This window comes from Numida meleagris, chromosome 4 (assembly GCF_002078875.1).
Source record: "Numida meleagris isolate 19003 breed g44 Domestic line chromosome 4, NumMel1.0, whole genome shotgun sequence".
Taxonomy (NCBI): domain Eukaryota; kingdom Metazoa; phylum Chordata; class Aves; order Galliformes; family Numididae; genus Numida; species Numida meleagris.
In genome coordinates this window covers 5,568,393-5,592,618 of record NC_034412.1, presented here as the reverse complement: position 1 = coordinate 5,592,618, position 24,226 = coordinate 5,568,393, and the positions used below count along the sequence as shown (strand labels likewise).

Below are 24,226 nucleotides of genomic sequence, written 5' to 3'. Positions count from 1 at the left end.
CCCCCCAGCTGCTACACACACCCAGAGTTTTCCAATTCAGTTATATTTTGTTTCTTCAGGCATCAGGTGTCTTCTAACCTTGTGAAACTCATGTTATTTTATCCCTAATTAAAAAAAAACAACAATTTTGGAAAGAGACTAGTATTTGAATCCCCGAGCCTCGAGCACGCTATGAGATCAACTAGGTATTTTGGAAAGCATTAAAATACTAGATTTTTAACAAGGAACTGATTGTAATCTTTAAGAAATCAATTTATTTATTTATTTATTTTGCCTTAGCTTCCCACACAGCTCAAAAAGAAGGTGCTTCAGCACGCCAGGCTGGTAAACCCCCTGGAAAGATCTGTTTCACGTGCACATGTGCATACACAGACCTGTAGATCTTGTGCCAAAAGCCCAGGGGAAGGTTAGCAGAAATCCAGACATGGGAACATCTCGTTACAACCAAGCGTTAATCTGACGTGAGCCCAGATGGGAACACCCAGACTCCCAAAGCCTCAGGAAAGGAAAAATATGAAACATTGAGAGCGTGGGAAAACATTCGTCCTCTCCACTGCTCCATCACTCACCACCTTCTCTGTGAGGCAAAGCCAGAAATGGACACATACAGCTTTCATGTCTTCAGCAGACTACAAATTGGCTCCCCTACCTGCGAGCAGCACAGAGACATTGCTGTGTATTTCTTGCCCAGCCCTCTGCTCGCAGCTCTCGTGGGTGCTGTTGCACCACAGCGGGTGGGAAATCTCCACACATGAGATGCTGAATGTGCTGTAATCCCAGCCTCCAGGTGAATGAAGGGTATGATCTGACTGATGAGAGTATGTATGAAGCAAAACTGTACAACTACCAATGGCTGCTATGTTCTGTTCCTTCTCTACCCAAACATCAATCTATGCCAAATATCAATGCATCAAATACCAATGCAGATGTTAAAGAGCGTGGCACATGATCTTCCCCTCAGCCACACATCTGGGCTGAACTGTAGCATTACTAGTGCAGAAAAAAAAGAAAGGAAGGAAACAGAGCAAGCAAGCTACTTAGGACAACATATCACTGTTAAATTAATGGAATTTGGGGAAGATCAAGGAAGTTTCTGAAGTTTCTGCCTCCTCTTTGTAGTGTCATGCTCCTAATTTACTTCATTTATATTAATAAACATTGGATTACACAACTATTAGTCTAGTTGAAAACTGCAATAAAGCTCACTAAATCTGTCTCTAATTATTATAATTAATGGTCCAAAACAATCAGCTTCTCAAATTAACAACCTAAAGCAACTGGTATAGAGAAAGGATGTTTTTTTCTTGGTAAACAGGGTCTTCAGTCTTTTTAGTTAATGAAATTTTGAGTAGTCCATTCGCTACTATTACATTCTAACTATCCATTTACATAGATTTGCATAGATTATGCTGCTTCTAAGTATTTATTTGAGATTAATTATTTTAAAATTGCACTCTAACTTAGACTCATGCTTAGTTTAATAATGTAGAAATGGATCTTCAAGAGTTGTGTACAACCTGTGGCCCTATTGCTTTTCTTACTGCTTCGTGAACATAAACCATACAGTTTTCTGTATTATTACTCCTATCGTTCATCAGTACTCATTATTAAAGGGCATGTTCTCCATTTAATATCTGAGACTGATAAAGACTCCGAGCATTTCAAAGATGTAACACCAAACTAAGAAATACAGATCAGCTAAAAACACTCAACAGAAATTAAATTTTCACATTATTCTGTGATTACTACTCCAATGTCTGTTATTTTATAGAAATTTTAAAGAATATTAAATAAAGCCAGTCAGACAAAATAAGAGGGGTCTTATCAAATCCAAGGGGGAAATATAGAATATTTTTAGCCTTAACACACTAGATTTGGGTTTCTAGCTTTGCAGTTTTACCCGACAATGACTGAAGAGAGTTGCTGAGTCAAAGCCAATTCACTAACATGATTAGAATGAACTTTTAGTAAATAAGATCTCCCTTCATCCTCATCACACTCAAACCGTAAAAAAGCATCACCCGCAGTCCAGCTTCCCTTAGAGATTTCAAATTACATACCCAGTTTAAGCAAGTTTGTGTTCAGTACTTCCATCATCTGTGGCCCACACGTGGTCAACTACTTACACAGCCTAACAGTGATAGGACAAGGGAGAACAGTTTTAACTAAAAGAGGGGACATTTAGATTAGACGCTGGGAGGAAATTCTTTACTCAGAGGGCAGTGAGGCACTGGCACTGCTGCCCAGAGATGTGGGTGTCCTATCCCTGGAGGTGCTCAAAGGCCAGGCTGGATGGGCCCTGTGCAGCCTGAGCTGGTGGAAGCAGCCAGCCTGTAGCAGGGGGTTGGCACTAGCTGATTTTTAAAGCCCCTTCCAACCTAAGCCATTCTATGAATCTGCGGACTAACACGTGAATAACCAAGACAGCTAAGATTAAAAGAGAAAAGTACAAAGCTAAAACAACTGGTTTGGCAGCCACACAGGGGAAACGGGAGTGGTTCAACTGCCATATTCTCACACATAATCTGAGAACGCCCTGCAGAGGATTCCTTAGGAGACAGTACTGGCTGGTGTGTGGGAAACCTAAATCTAACAGTGTTTCAACATGAGGGGTACATTTGAATACTCTTCATAGACATTGTGAAAGACAGGACAAACCCACTGGAATCTATTTGGAAAGTTATTGGGAAATGACAAATTACTCATAACCGCATTCTGTTGTCATTGCTTGAAACACTAGAGCTTGCAACTAACATGAAAAATCTAAAAAACTAATTTTGAGACTAGAAAAACTTACATACGCATCCCAAACACTATTGTACAGTGATCATCTCCCTGTCTTTTGAAACATGAAGGTGGGAAATAAAGAAAACCTCTCTCCTAAAGGACAGCACCGTCTCCAAAACTAGAAAAAGATAAAATTCTAACACGCAGAAAGACTTGATATTGTGATTTACAGGTTCCTGAGTTGCAGCTGGGAGGGATTGTGACATTCCTGCTGGAAAGTATCCAATATATCCTACAACTAAGCTTCATGTAACTGACTCACATATTTAATTCTCATATTTTCTGAACAAGTCATTTGATAGAATGCAACTCTAACAGCTTTTTGGTTTTTGTCATGAAAGAAGAAAAAGGAAAGTGCCAATTTTAGCTGAAGGTAATTGGACTTGACTTTCCTTTTTCCGAAACTATAGTTTTCCTTTCTGTAATAGCAGAATCCACAAGAAAATTTTAATCACTTCTCTGACACTTGTACGAGTCTTTTTTTATTTACTTGTCCTGAACTAGTAAGAAATTCACATCACACTGTGTAGATAAAACTACTTGAATTTCATCTGCTTTCAAGTCTCAACAAGAAATTTCATACAACTCTACCCATTTGGAGTGACCTTGCAAAGTCTCAAGCCCTACTGATATATTTCTTAGCTCAGACTGAACCAGTAAGAATAGTCCCACTCTCAGATACCCTGAAGACCAAAAAAACCATAATTTGTTCCTGTGCACGTATAAGATAAACATAATTTGTGAAAGCATTCATGAGTATAAGATTTCCCAAGGCTTCGTATGACACAAGTTCATAAAACATTTGTGCCTGATGGTATATATTCTTACATCACCACCTCTCACCGTTGTTCTGTTACTGTGAATTTCATTAAGTGAACAATATTTAAAGGTACAAGGAGAGCTTCTGCAGTAGCTGATCGGGGAAAGGATTTAGAAGTAATCTCTCCAGTTGTGCCACACCAGGACTACTGTATTAACAACGCTTTGAGAAGACAATGATGTCATAGTACCGCTTTTGGAATGACACTCTTGCTAGTGATGGCTGCTAAGAACAATAGAAGACCCAGGAGCCAAATTTCTCACTTAATAATTAAATTAAATGGTGTTGATCTGGAATTTGAATAAAAACAAATACAAACCGCAAGAAACAGCTACAGAAATAGCATTTAGAGTTACTTGTTTACACCAGAATCCCTTCGTTTTCCATCTTTTGGCCTTATTTGGGAGCAGAGCGGACTGCTGAATACTGAAAACAGAAACATCGGGACTTGGCCTACAAGCTTCATCGCATCCCAACTATTACCTTTGTGCATCCCAAATTTATGGGCATGTACTTTTGGAAAGAGTTTTAAACTGTTCCCTTCTTTCCAGCATCATATTCAGTCTTGGAATTTTAGAACACTTACACGGGTGTCTCTATCAGGAGAAATGGAAGTAACACCAAAAACAGTCAAAACCCAAAATCTTTCAAATGGACTAGCTGTACAATTCCCCATATGGATATGCTACGAGAAAAATGACAATTCGTATGATAGAAGTCAGCTAAATGCAAGAATTCCAGGATTAAAAGGCCTAGTAGAGAATAAGCAAGTTCAGGTAGCCCAGTTGGTGCTCATAACCTGCATTGCACAAGAGCTCACGCTTTCCTCTGCATGGGTAGAAATGGGTTTTAGAGACTTTCATTCTAAGAAGTCACTCTCAATTCAGACTGTTGTCTTGAGAAACCAGGTTATAAATGAATGTAATATACTTGCATTTAAAAATAAAGACAGATTTAAAAAGTCACATGACACTTAGTAGGTTTATACCTATTTGAAAAAAGCTAGCAAATTGAAGACCAAGGTTGCTAGAACCCTCCCATTCACAGGCATCTCTACCTCCTCACGCACAAGTCTCTCCAGGCTCTCTGTACAGTCAGCCCCACAACCCTGCTTTTGATTGTGTTCTGCCTTAAGCTGCAGCTGAAAATTGTAGGACATCTGCACGTAGTTCACAATACCATTTCTCACCCAGTTAACAAGGAATAAAAATCGATTATAAAAGTAAATCATTCTCATTTTTAAGTTAAGACTTCCACAGACTGCTGATATCATCAAGTAGAAATCCTGCTGAGTACTTGCGGTTACAGTTTCTAATCGTAGGCCTTCAAAACACTGAGCAGGGCACTTGGCATCCCCTCTCCAATACAAATAATGCATTATTAAGATTTGCTAAGAAAAAAAATTATTTTCCCCTCAAGAAGCACTAGTTCTTCCAAAACCAAGAAGTTTTACAGAAATGCATTTTAAAAACCTTACCATAAGGTTTTGTAATCTGGGGAAACTCGAGCATTCAGCTCTTCACAGAGGTTTTGCCTCCCTTTGCTTTCTGTCATCTTGTGGGGAAAAAGAGGAGGAGAGTGATGGGGAAGGAGAGAGAAACATTTCCTGTGCATCTTTAGTTACAAGCATCACCATCCTCAAGCAGAGCTTTAACTGGCCTGGTTCTTATTTTAGCCTAGTCAGTTCACTCATATACTTAATGATTATAGAAAGACGCTACACTGTTGGTCTTGAAATTATTTTTAGACACCATTAGAAGTTTGCCTTTAGAAAAAATTTGTAATCCAATTTGTCATGAACAGAGTAACAAGCATATTTGAGAAAGAAAGGCTCCGCACTAACAAAAACAGAGGGAAAAGCAAAAGCTTATCAAGCTGGACTAAAGATAAAAAGCTCCTGCAGAACTGCCAGCAACGAGAAGATGCTCACTTTGTGCAGGTCTGACTGCTTGGGTTTGCTAGTGCACACCGACAGATGGAGAAGGAATTGCAAGAAGCTGACCTGCTGTTGGCTGTTTTGTATTGCTGCTGGGATGCTCCTCTGAAAGACTGGATAAATGCACAAGGACAGCGCGGAATTGCAAATTGTAAACCAATAAAAGAAATTTAAGAGAAATAACGTGGCTTTTGAAGCATCGGGTAGGGCCAGCGTGGACCAGCTCCAGAGAAGATTGACTTACAAGCAAAATACAACAAAGCCAACCTTCCAGAAGTAAGGCAGAAATAAGATATTCTCTAGTGTTTCTGACTGCTGCAGAAAGCCAAGCAGACTACATACACATAAAAGTGCTTATTCTACTGAAAGCCTTGTAGGCTGTACAATGCTGCTATAATGGACACTAGTCAAATTCAACATTATAACGCTGAAAATATCTAAAAGAGGCAGCCTCTTGGTTTAAACTGAGTCTTTTTTATTAGTCTGTAAGTCATTGTTTCTAAATGAATTTAAAAACAACTTCAGAACTACAGAGGACATTGTGAATTGCTGAAATAGGCAGACTTGCTAAAAGAGTTTTTAGCTAAGACTTTTACAAATTGCAGAGAAATTTTGACCAAAAGTACACATGAATTCACAATAAAAAACTTTCATTGTAAGAACTGCAACTTTGGAGTGAGGTGTTCATTCTAAAGGAGAATTAAAATGAAAACACGTAGAGAGAAAAAAAAATAACAACCCTCTCTAGTTCTTGGCTACTGATCTTCCAGTTTAATTTTAGTTTTGAGATAGAAGTCCTCAGAAAATTCATGACATCTGGACACTTCTCACTCCCCAAATCTTTATGGCAAGGCAGGTTGCAATCTCAAGTCTAGTGCTCCCATTGAATTTCACCACTCACTCTCATCTCTAGAATGAGAAAATAATCGTCTCTAAAATCTTGAATTCACTACAACTATATGAAAGTTGGACCAGTTTCTTAGTGATGAGTGAATGAAGGATGCAAATGTAGTAAATTAAATTCAAGTCTACATACAGTTATGGTACTACTGATCTTATCTTTACACGGCTTAAAATGAGATCTTAGGATGTAAAAATACCGCAACCTTTTTTTTATCAAGTAAAACCACACTTCAAAATGATACTTTTTTTTCTGACTTGTAATTTTTCTGCTGCTTTCCTTCTATATTGTTATCAACAGCCTAATATTTTTATTTCATGTTGTTTGGTTCCTTTGGTTAAGGGCATTTCATAGAATCATAAAGGTTGGAAAAGACCTCTAAGATCATCTTGTCCAACCATCCACCTATCCCCAATATTGCCCACTAAACCATGTCTCTCATTACCACATCTACATGTTTCTAGAACACCTCCAGGGACGGTGACTCAACCACCTCCCTGGGCAGCCCATTCCAGTGCCTGACCACTCTTCCAGAGTAGAAGTTTTTCCAAATATCCAACCTGAACCACCCCTGGTGCAACCTGCACCTCTCACCTTATTGCTGTTAACTGTGAACAGAGGTTGACCCTCAACTCTCCACAACCTCCCTTCAGATATTTATAGAGGACAATAAGGCCTTATCTGAGCCTCCTCTTCTCCAGACTAAACAGTTCCAGCATGACCTATAGTATGAGACCTGCTTTAGCAGGGGGGTTGGAAGCAATGATCTCTTGAGGTCCCTTCCAACCCCAGCGATTCTGTGATTCAGATTCTTCAAAGGGATAAATAAATCAACCCTGACTTTTCTAAGCCCAGTGGTTGTCTCTTAATGCGTGTGAATTAAACAATCAAGAGTACTACTGCACTCTGCATGAAATTCCCCTAAAGTTTAATGGGGAGATTTTTAACCACTCTGCTTTACGTTGCTTATAAAGTATTGCTTAGCCTCTTCACAAAGGAGGTAGCTGAAATGACAGCAGTCTCAAAGTACAAGGGACACATCTCCGCCCAAAACACACACTTGTCAATAACATTAACTGTGTGCACAAAGAGGCTTTATTCGAGGGATGTGTGCTCAAGGGAGAGGGGAGGAGAACAGAAGGGAGTGGAAAAGGCAAATAAAAGCCTGAGAAGCAAAAAGTGAAGGATACAGCCAGAATCAGCATACAAAGAAATAAGTTGTAGCTCAGTATGCTGAAGGAAGGTTTGATCTGTAAGCAAGTAAGTAGTGCTTAAATCTCAAAAGAAAATTAAAGATACAACATATTATTTATTACATAAACAAGACACCTCACAGCATAAAAGAACTGTTTCGACATTCTTACATAAGAATTTCCTGAATCCAAAAAAATGACGTTTTTAAAAAGGAAAAAGTTCTATATGAATAAACAGGCAGAGTTGCATGAATCTCTTGCAAGACAAGAAAAGCCAGAAAATGCATTACACAGCTTTACAATTAATCATTAACGCAGAGCAACACTTAATATATTTTCCTTTGATGCTTGGCAGTATGAGAAAACATTCATGATTGCGAGCCTCAGGTAATGGCAGCTAGCTGGTGGTTTAGCTCGAGGAGCTGGAATCAGGAAGACCTAACTATTTTCATTATTACTTCTTTGTAAAAGATCAGAAGACAACATTTTGAGTTAACACAATGCAACTTCAAAGTACATGTATGGATACACTGAGAAGGAAGAAGTGCAAAGAACCTGAGCAACTGACAGCAGACCGGGCAGCACCTCAAAGAACACGAGGCTGGAGCCACCAGCCAGTAGGACACCACGCCAGGAGGGTTCTCAAGAGACATTCAAGCCCCCCAAACCTAAAGTAATTTAATTAGGTATCTCACATGCGTAACGCTATTTTTCTGCATCCAAATGGAAAATGCTCAGGAGTTTTATACCATCTGAACTGATGTGTTTTCTAAACCAGAATGAATCTTTATGCCCAACATCTACAATTTAAAATAATTTTAGAATTTCGAAGTTATGAACATGCATTGAGTTATTTCTGCAAAATGCGTTAGAGAAGATCACATTACACACAACAGACACTTCTTGAAACTTTCATTGAAAAACATAGTTCTGTGCCTTCAGAACAGCGAGCTGCTGCCTGGATGACCAAAGAGCTCCCAACTGACGAGGGAATTGATGTGACTAGATTTCCAAGGAATCTTTACTGTAACTTATACGAACTATTTGATTAATATTTAACTATGCCTGTGTTCTGACAACTATTGTTACGTTCTCAACTTCTAGTAACAAGGAGAATTCTTTCAAAGAGTACCGTGCTTGAAAAAAATCACATACAGGCTGTGATATGTTATACATTAAAATTAAACAAATTATGCTATGTACTTCTATTCTCGATATCATTTTCACATTTCAAGAAGAGAACTTCAGCTTTACCACAGCAGAAATCTCTCAGGAATTGGATGGCTCTTGATTCTCCAGTCAATTTTTCCACGGTAGAAAAGGAGCAGCAACAAGTGCACAGTGCACAAGACTAAGGGGCAACATCAGAAGGTTAAGTAGAATCTTTAAATTTTTCACTAAATTAACTTCTCTCTGCTTGCAGGCATTTCTTTTAGATGTACAGTCCCTGAAACTTAGAAACTGTAAGTTCAACGCTTATGAAATTTTAATTTGACTGATGCAATGGGGAAAAAAAAGCACAATTTGTCACACAACAATTTTACTTTCCCATTATCACGTGGACTTTTCCTTTCATCCAAACACCCCCTGCTAGGCTCTCTGTAACGCAGTCACTGTGCCTCGGGCTGCTACTATCAACTTCTTTCTTCATCTCTTTACATTTTTCCTGTATCCTTCCTAGCAGATGTAGCTACCTATCTACACATAGCCAATGCATGCAGTCACAATAGCACTATGGTAGGCCAGCAATACGTTTCCATGCTGTTGTCTATAGAAGCGGAGGCTTTTTATTCACAATGACACTACAAAGCAATCCAGCATTTGATTTACTCTCTCAGCAGAACTTTTCATTATAACTTTATAAATGGTGCCTGATGATATTGGCTTTAAAGATCCTGCTCCCCACGTAGTCTCTGTGCAGTTTATGTCTGCTTTGGATTATACTGATTTACTAATTGACTGAAACACTAGATTATACACTCTGCTGGATACTTTCAACATTAAGCAAAGTAACTGATAAAGAGACTATGCCTGTTGGGCCAATTTTTCTAGGATCTGAGCCCTTCTAGGAACATACATCAATTCAAGTCAGTCCTCATAAAGAAATAAAAGAAAAACAACAGAGAAAAAGCATCCTTCTGAAATAGCTGTTTTTTTTACTGCAGGAAGGTGGGCAGAGGCAGCAGCAGAGCCCTGAGCAGTGCCCGCTGTAGTGCCATCCGTGGTAGTGTTCCAGGAAGCACCTGCTGCAGCCAGTGGTATCCCACAGTGCTCCTGAGGCAACTGGAAGAGCAAGAGTCCTACCTACCACATCCCTGGAAAGTGCAGTTGAGTATACATTTGTTATTAATCATTTGCTGTTAGAATCTGCATTCCTTCCCCATTTCTACAAGAGCTGACAAATTTCCTATGACTGAAATAGCCCAGATCTTCTTCCAAACAGAAAGGCAACCTTTTCTTTTTTTAAACCTCCTTTTTTTTTTCTTGACAACTTATCTGAATGGCCTGAGGAAAAGGAAATGAAGCAAGCAAGAAATGAAGATTCACTTGCAAAGCCAGAATGCAGCACTGTATAAATAGTTCACTGCTCCACCTGCTGTTGGGCTCCTTTTCCTGAGCCGTGGGCTGTCATTGCTGCTAAACACAAAAACATGTACCCACAGAAGGCTTCACCACATAAATCCATTTTATTAAAAAGCCTCGACCAAGAATGCACAAAATTGAAAACAAGTCAGAAGGAGACAACAGCAATTTACTGCTTTAGTCTATTTTCATTAAGACCTTGAAATATAAAAGAACAATGAGCCAAGCTTGCCGTATAGGCCTGCATGCATCTTTGAAGGAGATCTGCATTGTCTGGAGAATAATAAAAAAAATAATGAAAAACTATTTACAATGCAACCCTTTCTTACTTGAATCAGTATTTAAACAACGAATTATTATTCCTAATAGAAGGCCATATGCAGGTTATACTTATAAATTTTGCAGAGATAAAACAGAAGTCTGACTTCTCCTCTAACTCCTTCAAATTCTCTTTTGCAGCTCATGGGCTCATCTGACTAGCAGATAATTGCAGATATTTCCTGAGCACGCAGCCACGCCAAGCACCAGCACTGGCCACTGATGCTTTCCAACATGCTGTTCTGCCTGAAACCTGCACAAAAGGACTGGGGAATAAAGAGGAAAAGAGGAATAAAGAGGAACACGAGCTGCCAGGCTGCTCCCCGACCTCCCCGCCAGCACACGCAGTCCCACCTCACTCAGGATGCTCCTGGCTCCACATCAGCCAATTATCCCCTTTAAGCACTCTCATAGATCAAACACATTAAATCCTCATGGTCAAAGGTGTAGGCTTAGGTGATCACTAGTAGTAACTTCAATAGTCAAATTACATGTTCTGCTGTGGCTAATAAAGTCTGCATTTCATTAATCTTTTCAGTAGGCCACCTGTAACCAAATGTTTGATTAGAAAGGAGCTGGGCTTCAGGTTGTGGTAGGAAGGAATTAATATAAATAGGTGATGTAGTGGAAGATGTTCTATAAAACTGCATATAACAGCTCAGACACTGGCAGTCATTAAACAGTGGGAGGTCAACAGGACTTCTCTGAATTTCCAGCAGTAGAAGAGGGGATTCTGAATTTATTACTGCATTTTGGCATTTTAAGTGATATATCCTGTTATACTAAAACCTCCTTTAAATTATCAACCATAATTATTTGCCTTTGAAAATCCATTTACTTTGTATAGCCTTACTGACATTTGATTAAGTACACATGCAAAATATCCTGTTACTACTCTCATCAAAATGCCCATCAAACTTTTTGGGTCTCTATTGTAAACCAGTATCTCTCAGAACCCCTCAGCAATATCATATATACCCCTCAGCAACAGCAATATGCAGACATCAACACAAAGAGCACCAGCGCTGCATCACGAAGCAGTCTTCCCATCCTTCCAATGGCCATCCAGCCCTTCTTAGCTCTATAATTAACTTAAAATCCAAGGACTATATGCAACTAGGAGTCAATTACACAAAAGATTTATGATGCCTAGGCCTACGTTTGTCACAGCTTTTAGTCTTTAATCGTTATTTTGATTCTAATCTCAGACTCTAGATATTTGCATCACAACCCTAAGCATTAGCGTTTGTCATCCATTGTAAGACAGTCTACACAAGCTTATTCTCAAACACTTGATTTCTATGTTCACAGCACAAAGTATCTTGAATCCACTGTCAGATTCTTGTCTGCAAACGTGTAAAGCAGGTCTGTCCAACTCATGGCCCCGGACAGCCAGTAATGCAACACCACAAGACCATAAACTTTTAACATCATTATGTGATTTTTAGAGATACTTCTCATGAGTCAGTTGCGTATCTCGAATACAGACCGCGTAGGCATCGGCGGAACACTGAGGAGGAATGCATGCAGCACAGTACTAACTCCACATCTTGCACCCACCACATACACACAGTCAAATGGAAACCCACATGTATTACACGCTGCACATGCTAGTGCATGTGCTTGGTGAGTAAAACGTGGTAATTATCGAATGAAATATTTTAACCTACCTACTCGCACGTGCCTGCAAAGACATGCATCTTCTGTTATTAAACAGATTTTTATTTATTTATTCATTACGCACATCATATGTGCATTTATTCCCTTATTCTCAGAAATCGTAAATTCGATAAATTGTGTATTTAGCAGCCACAAAACATGCGGTGTGCAGCATGGGAATATTTAAATGTAATTCGTGAAAGGATAAGTGACTGCAGGGTCTACGCCTCAGCACAGAAGAAAAACAGGTGCAATCAGGCATTTAAGTGAAAGAAAAATTCTACCATGTCCCTTTACTAGAATTTCATAAGATCTGTCTTACCAGAGAGAAATGTCACTCACTCCACAATCACGCCTTATTCATGTCATCTCTTTTTGGCAGCATGTGCATTTGTGAACGACTATTTTCAAGGATGAAGCACGGGAAAAGTAAAATTAGAACAAAGATCTCAGAAGAGCACCTTCACAACCTACTAAAAATTGTAAGCAATTCCGTCAATACACTTTGATGCATTAGTTTCACAAAAACAAGGTCAAATATTCTACTAGTTGTATGCTTATATTGTCCACTTTTTCATATTTTAATAAAAAAATATTTTTAAAAAGTTGTTACTTATATACATGAACTATATTATATACTTTATATGCAACCCAAGACAATTATTCTTCACCCAGTATGGCCCAGGGAAGCCAGAAGGTTGGACACCCACAGTGTAAGGTGCGGTAAGCGAAACCAGTCTCAGCTCTCTTCATCTTTTGGACGATTATTTCAGTAGTGCTGTACTAGCACCAGTTATTTGTCTATTTTTAAATATTACATCTGGCTTCGAATGTCAGCATGTTGATAAATTAATACTACTGGATTATTTCCATTTTCCAATTATTTACACAACTGTAATACATTCCCAGGAATATCACTCCAGAATCAGAACCTGCCCCTGTTATTACTGCTTGGCAATCTCCTTATAGAAAGGACAGAATTTTACATACTTCAGTCTGAACCTAACAGGCAGTCAGTTCAGACATTAAGAGCATCACTTTTTCAGAGTTATATTCAACCAATATCAATTTTTTCTATACTTCACTCTTCATAAGCATCATGGCTCCATCTACAATACAATTTTTGTGAGAAAATATTACTTTTACAGTTAAGGATGAAAGGACACAATTATTGTTAAATTCTCTGAAATCCTGCTGACCTCCCATATTATAAAGCATTTTTTCCCTCCAGTTTCATATCTTAATTATAAAAACAGAGTTTCAAAATCAACACTATTTTTTCCAAAACTTGTTCTAGTTTCTGTTGCCAACAAACGTCTCTGATTTTTTCTCCTCTTTGACGAAACTGGCCATTATTGTGGTTTTGGTGCACAACTACTCACCTGCACTCTCTTATAATTACATATCCATCTGCTGCCATGATTATCACGTCTCTGGTTAGTGGCATGATCTCATTTATTCATTTATTTGTTTAAATGTCTACAAGCAAATAAAACATGCCTGGTTCAAAGAACTTCCAGGCACTTCTGTAGCTATAACCTGCTACAAAAGAAAAAGCAGCCCTGTGTTTCCTTGTGGCAGGAGGTATGACATACAGCTTGGATGGATACATATCTCTGTTGCTCCTCCTCTTTGCTATCGCAGCACCTTGGCACCAAGCGTGGAAACACCTTCCTTCTCCATCCATCCTTACACTCATACATTCTACCTTGTAGGTCAGACTCTTCTGGATAAATTCTGCCATCTACAGAGAGCTTTCACCTAAAATCACGCATACTGCTTAATAGGCTCAAAGTGCACAGTTTGGACTGATTCCAAAAGCCTTAAAGATTGACAGCTATTAACAATCTAGATCTTCCTGTTAGGGGCCAGTAACATGAACGGTTTTCCAATAAAGCCTTGAGATTGCTCTTTTGAGAAATAATCACCGTTCATCCAAAAAACTGTAGAAATCACGCAGGTGTCAACATTTGCCATAAACTGACGGGATTTATCTCCTCAAGAGACATTCCTGGAATCATAGAATAATTAAAGGCTCATGGCTTTTAATTAGGAGATTTCCAGAAGGAAACCAAGCAATGTTTAACAGCAAAATAACTGGGGTAGGGAAGGTAGGGACTGAAAAGAAACCACTGCAGTTAAAGAAGGACTACAGAGGAAAACAACAAAACAAAAAGAACCCTGTGTTCTCGCTGGGGGAAAAGGGATGCCGTGGAAGTAAATTCTCTGGACAAATGCGTTTTAAAGGAGAAAACAAGCCATAATATATTTATAAAGATCCATATTTTATGAATACGTTTCTCTCCACTCTGTTAATGCTATTTGGAAGTGCACACTACATGGCACAGACATCTAGATTGCACAGTTTCAAAGTGTACATAATAAGCATTTACCACCTAAAAGAGTAAAACTTGGGAGCTCCTGGAAACACAGTTTTGTTTCTTCATCTGCCTGTATTCTCAGTGTAGCATCCAAAGCCTTACCCCCCAAGAGAGAGATCTCTCTTCTCACTTTTGAAAAAGTGAAGATGAAAATTGATGGGGATGCATGAGGCCCCGTACCAGCAGCTCACTGCTTCTTAGATACTCATGAATCTCAATCTAAAAAGCAATTCCTATTGCAACTAGCTTGAAGAGACACTAAAAGTTAGTTAGATGAAGTGGAAAACATTATGGGAATGGAAGCAAGCAGTGTCAGATGAAGACAGTTTTCACTTATTAAATCTTTAAGGTTCCCATGATCCAATTCTGAACACAGGTGGTTAGATTTGAAAGCGTCTCCAAAATGAGATTCTGGAAGTCACTGAGCTAGGAGTGGAGGAGTTATCCTGAGCTGGGACAAATATCTCTCTTTCACCTGTGGACAGTCTATATTAATGACCAAATAACCCTGCATAAACTACTACTTGTCTAATTTTAAAATATATTTCTTCCTTTTTACATAAATGCATTTCTCAGAACATTTTAGATCCTGAGTATGAAACAGCAAATCCCATGCATTTCTTTGTCCTGTTTCTCATTTTAAATTTAATTCTTACTTCTCCCTAATTTCTGAACTAATTAGGCAGATTCAACAAACAGTTGAGTGTCCTATAGTACTGCACCTTATTAGTGAAAGTCACTTTTCACTATTAAATACAGAACTCAGTAGTCAAAATGATTCAGTAACGGCAATTGCAGGAGTTTCCTACAAGAAAACTAGAAAAGCCTAGAAAATTAAAAACTGCACCTATCTCTGCAACTGCAACTCAAACCTACAAAAAACAACTAAATTCTACAACTGGTTACTCGTGACTAATTGTTAATTACTGTCACAGGCATAAATGAATTTATTACATACTTATTTCTTTTCTTAACTAAGAGTCTGACTCACTAACAATAAAGCATCTGCTGCATTATGCAATTAAGATCTATTGAATAAAGATGTGTGTTGAGTTCAGGCTAAATCTAACCCTAATGAGGTGCAACTCTTCTGGTTCCTCCTCACCTGTTAAGAAGAGCACTGACTCCTCAGATGTTTAGAGCATGACTCAAGCTGTTTCAGGGCAAGCAATGGGGCTATGCCTGGTGCAACAAGCTATGGCTTGTTCAAATCTTCCGGTGGTGGCAGGAAACTAGCCAGCAGGAGCCCCTGGTACCGCCACATCCAAGCTGCTTTCAAGTAAACCTGGTCAACCTTCGATGCAATGGGCTCTTGATGAAACTGCGTGCCGAGCTCCCTGTATCTTGGTTCTCCCAAGTAGGGAGCCACAGGCTTTGTGCATATGGAAAAAGCTTTGGAACACACACTGTAAGATAAGGAAGTCTGATTGCTTGTACAAAGTAACCATTCACATCTCCAAATCTTGGCACATCATCCGAGCTTCCCCATCATCCTCTCTAATACCTCCTTAGGACCTACCTACAGCCAGTATGGGGCTGGGGGATGCGCTATCTGTCCAGATGACCTAGTCTGTATTTTGTCTTTAGGAGCACACTTAAACAGGAAACACCCTCAGCATAAGCTGAAGATAAGAACTGGCCACTCCCAACACCCTTATCAACCCAGGTACAGCAACCACCAACTCGTCCCCAGAAACAGAACCACTCAGCTCCTCTTCCACCAGCAATATCACAGGTTAATCAGAGACAGAAGATATGCCTAGCACATGTAGTAGAGAAGGTGAACAAATCCATTACATCACCTAGGACCAACTGAAAGCAGTCAGTTTTCACCTTCACTCACAGACTGGACTCATCTCTGCTCTTAGAGCCTTTGGAGACCACCACCACCACAGCCTGTCCTCCACTCCCCAGTGAGAGCTGGCAGCATTCACGGGGTATAAGCTTCACAAACCGCTATGGCCATTCCTTCCTCCTGCTCTTTGACTTAACCAGTAGGTCTGAAGAGGTTAATCTGTGCAGCTTAAGGGCAGCTCTAACCTACCTATTGACAATTTACAGATGTTTTGCTCACCTAATTTGTTCCACTATTCACAAAAACATGCAGTTACCTTAGCAACTACTACATTACATTTTATCTCTGAGCTGCAGAGCTTTTTCTAGTCTAAAAAACAAACCCCACAAGCCTACTGATACTGCGTGTAATCTCTGATATTAGTTCTAGCCATTTCAGGAAATGCAGAAGTAGGCACAAGTGTAATGAAAAATAGACTCTTTTTTGAAGTCTTTTATGAACATACATTTATGAACAGATTTGCTTTGTAGATTTGTTTTATTTGACTCTTCCGAATGTTTGCTATTCTTCTATGGGTTGCAATTTGCGTTAAGGAAATGAAGAGGACAAGGAGGAAGACTGGTTTTAATACAAGGAGATACTGGAATACGTGCAGAAGACGTCAGAGAATGCATGTCAAAAATATCAGGAATCAATGAAATATCTGAAAATTGCAACAAGAAGCAAACACCACTGACTTCAAAGCTGATTATTGGTCTTGCTCGGTAGACTTTTACAGAGAAAACATTTCTATTTCTAAACAGAAAATGAGAAGGAGACTAAATTTTTCTAAAGCACAAGTCTCCTTTCTCTATGAACATATCCGGAAGAAAGAATAATTATATTTAGAAACAACTTCCAGTTGTACTGCTTCCTGCACTATAGAAATATGCACTGAATTGAAAGAAATTTGTCTCAGCAAAATTGAAAGTGATGTTGTCATCACGTAAAGTGAAGTGACATGGAGACATGGCAATGAACAACACAGGGATCTGGCTGGCATCTTCACCACCGCCTGGTGCATGATGTACCAGCCTCACAAGTGGATGACTTCCACTTCAAGAGAACTGCTCATGGGTTGTCACCTAACGCTGCGCTGTACAATGCCATTGTCTATACAAATTACAAGCAGCTAGTTCTATCATACAAGGGGTTGCTGTCTGCCACACACACAGCAATGCTATTGCCTTTGTACAGCAAGAGTCAGTTGGCAGCAGGGCAGTAGCAAGAGATAATGGGGCGTTATACATGTCCCCCACTAAAACTCCAGCCCATGGCACCCGTGACCTCCCCATGATCACCATCTCATCTGGCACCATGAAGGAAGATGGAGGGGGAAGGGAGATGAAAGGAACGAGTGGCAGCAGGCGAAGTGCTTCCCAGCCTGGCAGCTGTGCTGTACAAGGTGGATGGGAGGTAAAGGAATGTTTTTTTTTTATTTCAAGAGGAATACATTTTGGGATAGCTTTGTTTCACTTGCATCAACAAAAAATCACAGGTTGGTATTTTCTCAGATCTGTGAGAAACTATGACGGTTTATTTCAAGGCATGACCTGAAAAGTTAGCAAAACTCTTGAGTCTTCTGATTCCAGCACATTACTGATTTAAGTCCAGAGATCAGCGCTTACACACAATTTCTAATAAATTATTTTAACTACCTTTGAAATTAGGAGTGATCTGAAATTCTATCCTTAGTTAATACTTTAAGGAAATAGCATCTGAAGGGTCTTGTACAAGGGCTGTGATATCGTTTTATAGCCAGGACACAATGTTTGATTTCCAGATACCTGCTCTACAGTGCCAATTTCTGCATATCTGAATACACTAGAGAACTTAGGCTCCGCTTTTTGTGAAATTCAGATACCTTTCAAAGCCTAATTTTCCCATCAAAGATGGCTAAAATAAAAAGCAGCTGGACAAAGATTTTTTTGAGCTTTCTATTTAACAGGAAATTAAATTTTTAATCAAAAAAGCACAGCATCGTTTAAAAGCAATAAAACTTTGTAGGAAGCCATCAGTACAAAGTGCAATCTAAACCTAAAATTTTAATCGCAGTTAATTAAAATGTTGGTAGGGAACTAATCTAGTATTCAATCAGTTATTTGTAATTAATCTTCCAGGAATTCAAACTGAGGATGGGCACCGAAATTCTAATCCAGGGGTTTTCTGGTTTATTGATCCTCACAGCTCCCTCCTCCTGCCAGCTCAGGCTCGGTATGGTGAGTTGAGGCTGACGGACACCAGTTCTGATTTCTTCACTGCCCTCACAGATCCTTAGCACACAGTCCACTGACACTCAGACCCACAGCCGTCAGGTCTGATGCACCTCTGCTAGCTCCATTTTTACTTCTATTCCTACCTTCTCCCTGCAAGCACCCATCTATCTGAACTTCAGCAGGACTCCATTTCAAACCTGTTTTTCCTTTATAGCTAAACAAAATCACTGAAGCTGGCCAGGAATAATCACGACCCCAACTCAGCAAATAGGCCTTTCTGTAGCTTCTCACTATTTCTGGAACCACAGCATACTTGAATGATTTCTATTTTTTTTTTTTTTTTTTTAAAAAACAGATATGACTCTGACCTTTCCCTCCATGCCTGTCTATAGCCACTGTCCCATTCTGTCACTGAACGCCACAATTTGCTCTGATCATAGATTTTTAGAGGAAGAAACAAAATTCCTGTCTGCTGGTGTCTATTACAAACTGCATAACATGTTTTCTATCATTATCCATGAAGCCACACTGTGACTGCACACAGTGCTCTAGCCCTACCACCATTATAAAATAACTGTATTAAGCGATAGCCCCACCTTGTCAAGTAATCCATTACCTTTGTCCCTTTCAGCAAAAAAAGATGCAGAGTGAAACAAACACCATTATTAGTTACTGTCTACATTAACATGTATGTTATTAGAAAAAAAATGTACTCAAAGAGTAGTGGGAAATCATAACGATGCCAATTCAGACTTAAATACTCAGTACTGTCTGTTACGTCCTTTCTCCACTACTAGACAGAGCCAGCCTCCTCTGCCCTTCTGAAGCACTGCTAGCTTGGATTGGCTCTACTAAAAAGGCTTCCATATTCCAGTTCAGCAAGGGATGAGTTTCAGTGTTGTAGGAAAAGATTCACAATGTGTGCAACAGAGAGTTGTCTTGCACACAGATACAACCAGCACATAAAAAATGAGGTATATGAAAGATGTGAATTAATATGCTACTGCAAATTATACCATTCATTTCCTTTACATAATACTGTAACCATCCCATTAAAATTCATAAAACAATTCATAGCTTTTTAAATGTCTACATATTTATGAGCACTCATTTGAAACTAAAATTGTTTTATTATTGACACATTCTTCTATCTTGGCAAAAAAAAAAGCAAAATGTTGAGTACTGAGGGCTAATATTCTTCAATATTTTTTGCTGCTATTAATCACATTTGGAGTGCCACAAAAATGAGGAGACTTTTATCCAATTCCAAAACATAATAATCAAATAATTAAGACACCTAACCCAAAGCCAGTAAATGATATTCCTAGCAGAAAATGTGGTGATGTAATTGTAACAATTATAGTGCCTTACTGCCTTTGCCTATAAAAAGTATTGGAAAAAGGGAATAAAAACTAATGGCAGCCCCAGCTGTTATCATAAAGAGAAACAATATTTTCATTTTAAAAGAAAACAGATATTTTCCTCAGTTCAGAACGCATGTTCTGTTTTCTGTAATATTCACATTCATGTCATTTAGAAGCATGTAACATACTGCTGTACAGGAGATCGGAGATCTGTGCCTGTTTAATGCAGATTTACAATCACAGAGTCATAGAATCAGCCAAGTTGGAAAGACCTTCTAGGTCATCAAGTCCAACCATCAGCCAACCTACCGAGCCCCTTCACCAAAACTATGAGACCTTTACAGTGACTGAATTTTACAAACCACTACGACACTTCATCAGATCAATTAATATAAAAGGAATAAGTTCATCCTTATTTTGTAATGCAGGGGAAAGTACAAAATAAAAACTGTGAGCGATTCTCCACCAGAACACTGAAAAGGCACGAAAGGAACACGAGCGCCCTGACAGGGTAAATTATTCGCTTTCATAATTGCACTCATCTAATTACATCCAGCATGATTTCTGGATGCATAGGGTATGCCATTTGTGTTCATTACATGCCTGACAAGGAGACATGGCTTCTGAAGCCAGGAAGACTAATTCCCTGCCTTTTTTTCCAGGAGCAGGGCTGGCAAGGAAGGAAGGAGAGGAGGCACCAACAGCCACCTGAAACATAAAATCAGAAATTCCACGAACACTTTAAAGCACAGAATAGTTACTTTTTCATTAACTCCTTTAATGGAAATACCAAGGCCAGCCAGCTATCAAGAATTTTAAAGCATCACCGGTGCTCATTACCATTCACCTCCAGCATCAGGTTTGCAACTGTATTTTGTTATAACGCACTAGACAGAGCAGGGTAATCACAACAATCCAGAGAAACAGTCAAAATCTATCTCCCCTGCTCACAGTGCAGCAGGACGCGGCCATGTGCAGGCTGCTTTCATGTTTTTTGTGTTGGCAGTGTGCTCACATTAGTCTCAACCCTGTCACGTTGACAACCAACACTGCTGAACGCGTGCCACGAGCAGGGCACTGCGTGCAGACAGCTGGGGAGCGAGCCAAGACCTCCGCAGCCCTGTTCATTTTCCAGCAATACATAGGGTTATTGGCTTTTTGTTGTGTTGTTGCTGTGATTTTCTCCTCTCCACCCATTTGTTTGTACCACTTACATCTGAGGCTGCCACCTACAAAACATACCTAGAAAGAAAGCTCATCGAGACCAGGATGGCTTCATATTAGAACAGAACGCAGTTCTTAGGCATATTCAGCACAAATTAAGTAAGGGCTCTAAAATGTACCATTATGTAGACACAGCTGGTCAAAGTTTTGAAAATAAAACGTATTATGCAATTACTGAGTTTGATAATGTACTGAAGCTTCCCTAACCATTATGGAGCGAGCAAAAACTGACAACAGCAAGAGAAGTAAACGAGAGGTTTTCATTCTGCTGGTTTCCGATAAGCACGTACTGTCAGAACAAGTCTGAAATATTTCAGCCTCTGATCAATGCCTCTAAAAAGTTGACTACATGAGAAATACTTCAACGGCAAATAGTAAAACAAATTTTTAAAGGGGATTCTTAGATATAAAATTATTACTAGGATTGTCAGGAGAATAAATCTTCATTTTTTGGACTGATGGTGCATGCTTCCCTTTGCTTTGAGAAAGTGGATCGTTAACATTTAAATTAAAGTAAATTAGACCAACTTCTACACTGCAAAGCTGGAAACGTGAGCCAGCATTGAGCAAACAGGCAAGTCAAGGCTGTTAGGAGTGTCTCCTGAATAAACCCCTGCAATATCGTGTACTCAGCAAACCACACATTTCTCAGGAGCAGAACAACCCATAGCAACGTTTGAACAGCCAGGCAAGCATTCGGACTGGAGCAGCTGAAGTTTGGGGAACCTGACATTCGCAACATCCTAAAGTATGAGGGTGCAGAAACACCATGTCACAACCAGAGGGGGCCTGACAAAGCACAGCCTCAGGGCCTTAATGCACTGATGAATTGCTAAAACAATAGCAGATGACCAATATCCCAGGTACGATCCAAGCACATCACTTCATATTCTACATTTATAAAAAGCCTTTAGACCACATATCTGCCCTTCCTACAGGGACACATCACTCAGCTGAGATTCAGTGTAGCTTCACCACTTTAATATAAGATATCTCACTAACACTGGGCCATAGCCAAAGGTTGAGTCCCTGTGGTATAATTTCTTCTGTGAGCATTTAAAATAAGATCTTTGGTAGGATAAACTTTGTTTCTTAACAAGAAGAGAGGAAAAAAAACAGAAAAGGACTTGACAATACTGATATTTGTGTTCTCTTTTCTCTTATGGTCTTCCCAGTCCTAATTTACACTTCTGTTATCGCATCCAAACAAAACACACAAGATACAAGTTGTGTGCCAACTGCAGCCAGGATCGTAATGACTAACACTTCAGAGCCCTAATTAGTGTTTAATGCTTTCCTGATGCATGCAGTTCACAGTAATCATTTTTTATAATCGGGTTATCAAGTTTGTAGCTCTTTCTTAGCCCTCCTTCTTTCCTCCAACACAACACATAGCCAAACTGGCTTAGAAGTTAGGATGGACAGGGCACAGCCATATCCCTATTGCACAGATTTAATAAATGCAATTCAAATTTTAAGCAGTATTGAAGGTCTGCTACTAGTAAGCGCAATAAAAGAATTTCTCTAAGTCTAAACATTTCTTTCAAAGTTCTTATTCCCTGATATTGTCAGCTACAAAATTAAACCAGAAAAACAAATGATGGCATTCCATAAATTAAGGCTCACTGGAAATCCCAAAGGAGATGTTTTCTTCTTCCTTTCCTCCTATTGTCCTTTCCTCCTCCTATTTAAAAGGGTCCAAGCAGATGGAAGACACCAGATTTCTTTATTTGTGGTGCAACAGGCAAGCAGACATGGTAACAGTAGGCAGGGATGGAGTATATCATATCATTCGAGTACAGTCTTTTTCCTCAAATATTTCATTTGCCAATTTAAAACTAGAAGTTTGGTTTGAGATTAGAAACAGTTAAAAATGGAGGGGGGAGCCACAAGGATTAGCAGCTCTAACTAATCCTTCTCTGTTGTAGTATTGCACAACTTGGCAGCTTTGAACCGTTCCAAATATTTACGATTTAGAATAGTTTCCAGATACGAGAGCGAAACTGGACGGCTAATGAAATACAATCACACAAAGATCACAGTTATCTTCATTTTCAGAGAGGAAAAAAAGAAAAAAGTTAAGACTTGATCTCTTCTTTCCATGTTCATTAAACATTCCATCCTTTATCAGAAATACATACTGAGGGTGGGAATCTTTACTCTTACAGCTATCATTCCATTGTCAATTTTTAGACCTTTTAAATTCTTTTTTCCCCCAAAATTAACTAGTTATTGTTTTAAATTTGGATTTAATTACTGTGATCAGATGAAGGCTGAATCACCACTAACTTCAGTACATAAATATTCTGTGTTTGTACCAAAAATCTTAACCCTAAAGTTATTTCTGTATTTTATTCCTTAAAGCTTGAACGGTTACCAGTGTTTAAACATCTTTGGCAATAAGCGGAGCAAGGAAACAGAGTACAGAGCTCCACCATTGATAATTTTCTTAACACAATCCCCAACTTTTTGCAAGTACTATGTTCTTACAAAGAAGTTGCCATTATTTTATTATTTTCAAAAGTAGCTGAAAGCTTCTATTTTGCAGTTAATCATGTGAAGTAATTCAACTGAACTCAGAGCCTTCTATAAATATAGCAAAGGTAAATCAACAACATAAAAACAGACATTATTGAAAACCACTGCTACCAAAATAAACATATATCTGCCTGTTACTGCTAGACAGCAAAATAAGAACAGTACACTAATCCGAAGAGAAAACAGGTGGTTTGCTAGATAAGCACAGTCCCCACATCATAGTTGGGATACTGCATCTTACACCTCGAGATTTAGAGATGGCAGTCATTGTGTTTCTGACAAGAGATGAAATCCTTAGCGGACTAAGCCCATCATTTCCAATGGGTTTCCACAGTTTGTCAGCCATCACAGCACTATGTAGATATTCCTACAGACTCTGAGTGATACATTAACAGTTTCATCTTGGCAATCATATAAGAAAGCCAGACAACAGAGGAAATCAGAATGCAGTAAGAATCACTAGAAATTTGAT

At 39.1% G+C, this 24,226-nt stretch overlaps 1 protein-coding gene across 29 annotated transcripts in view; it reads right to left on the bottom strand.

Moving 5' to 3' along the window:
* Positions 1 to 24,226, bottom strand: part of NAALADL2 (N-acetylated alpha-linked acidic dipeptidase like 2) — a 410,961-nt gene that overhangs the window by 261,558 nt on the left and 125,177 nt on the right. The window lies entirely within an intron of this gene.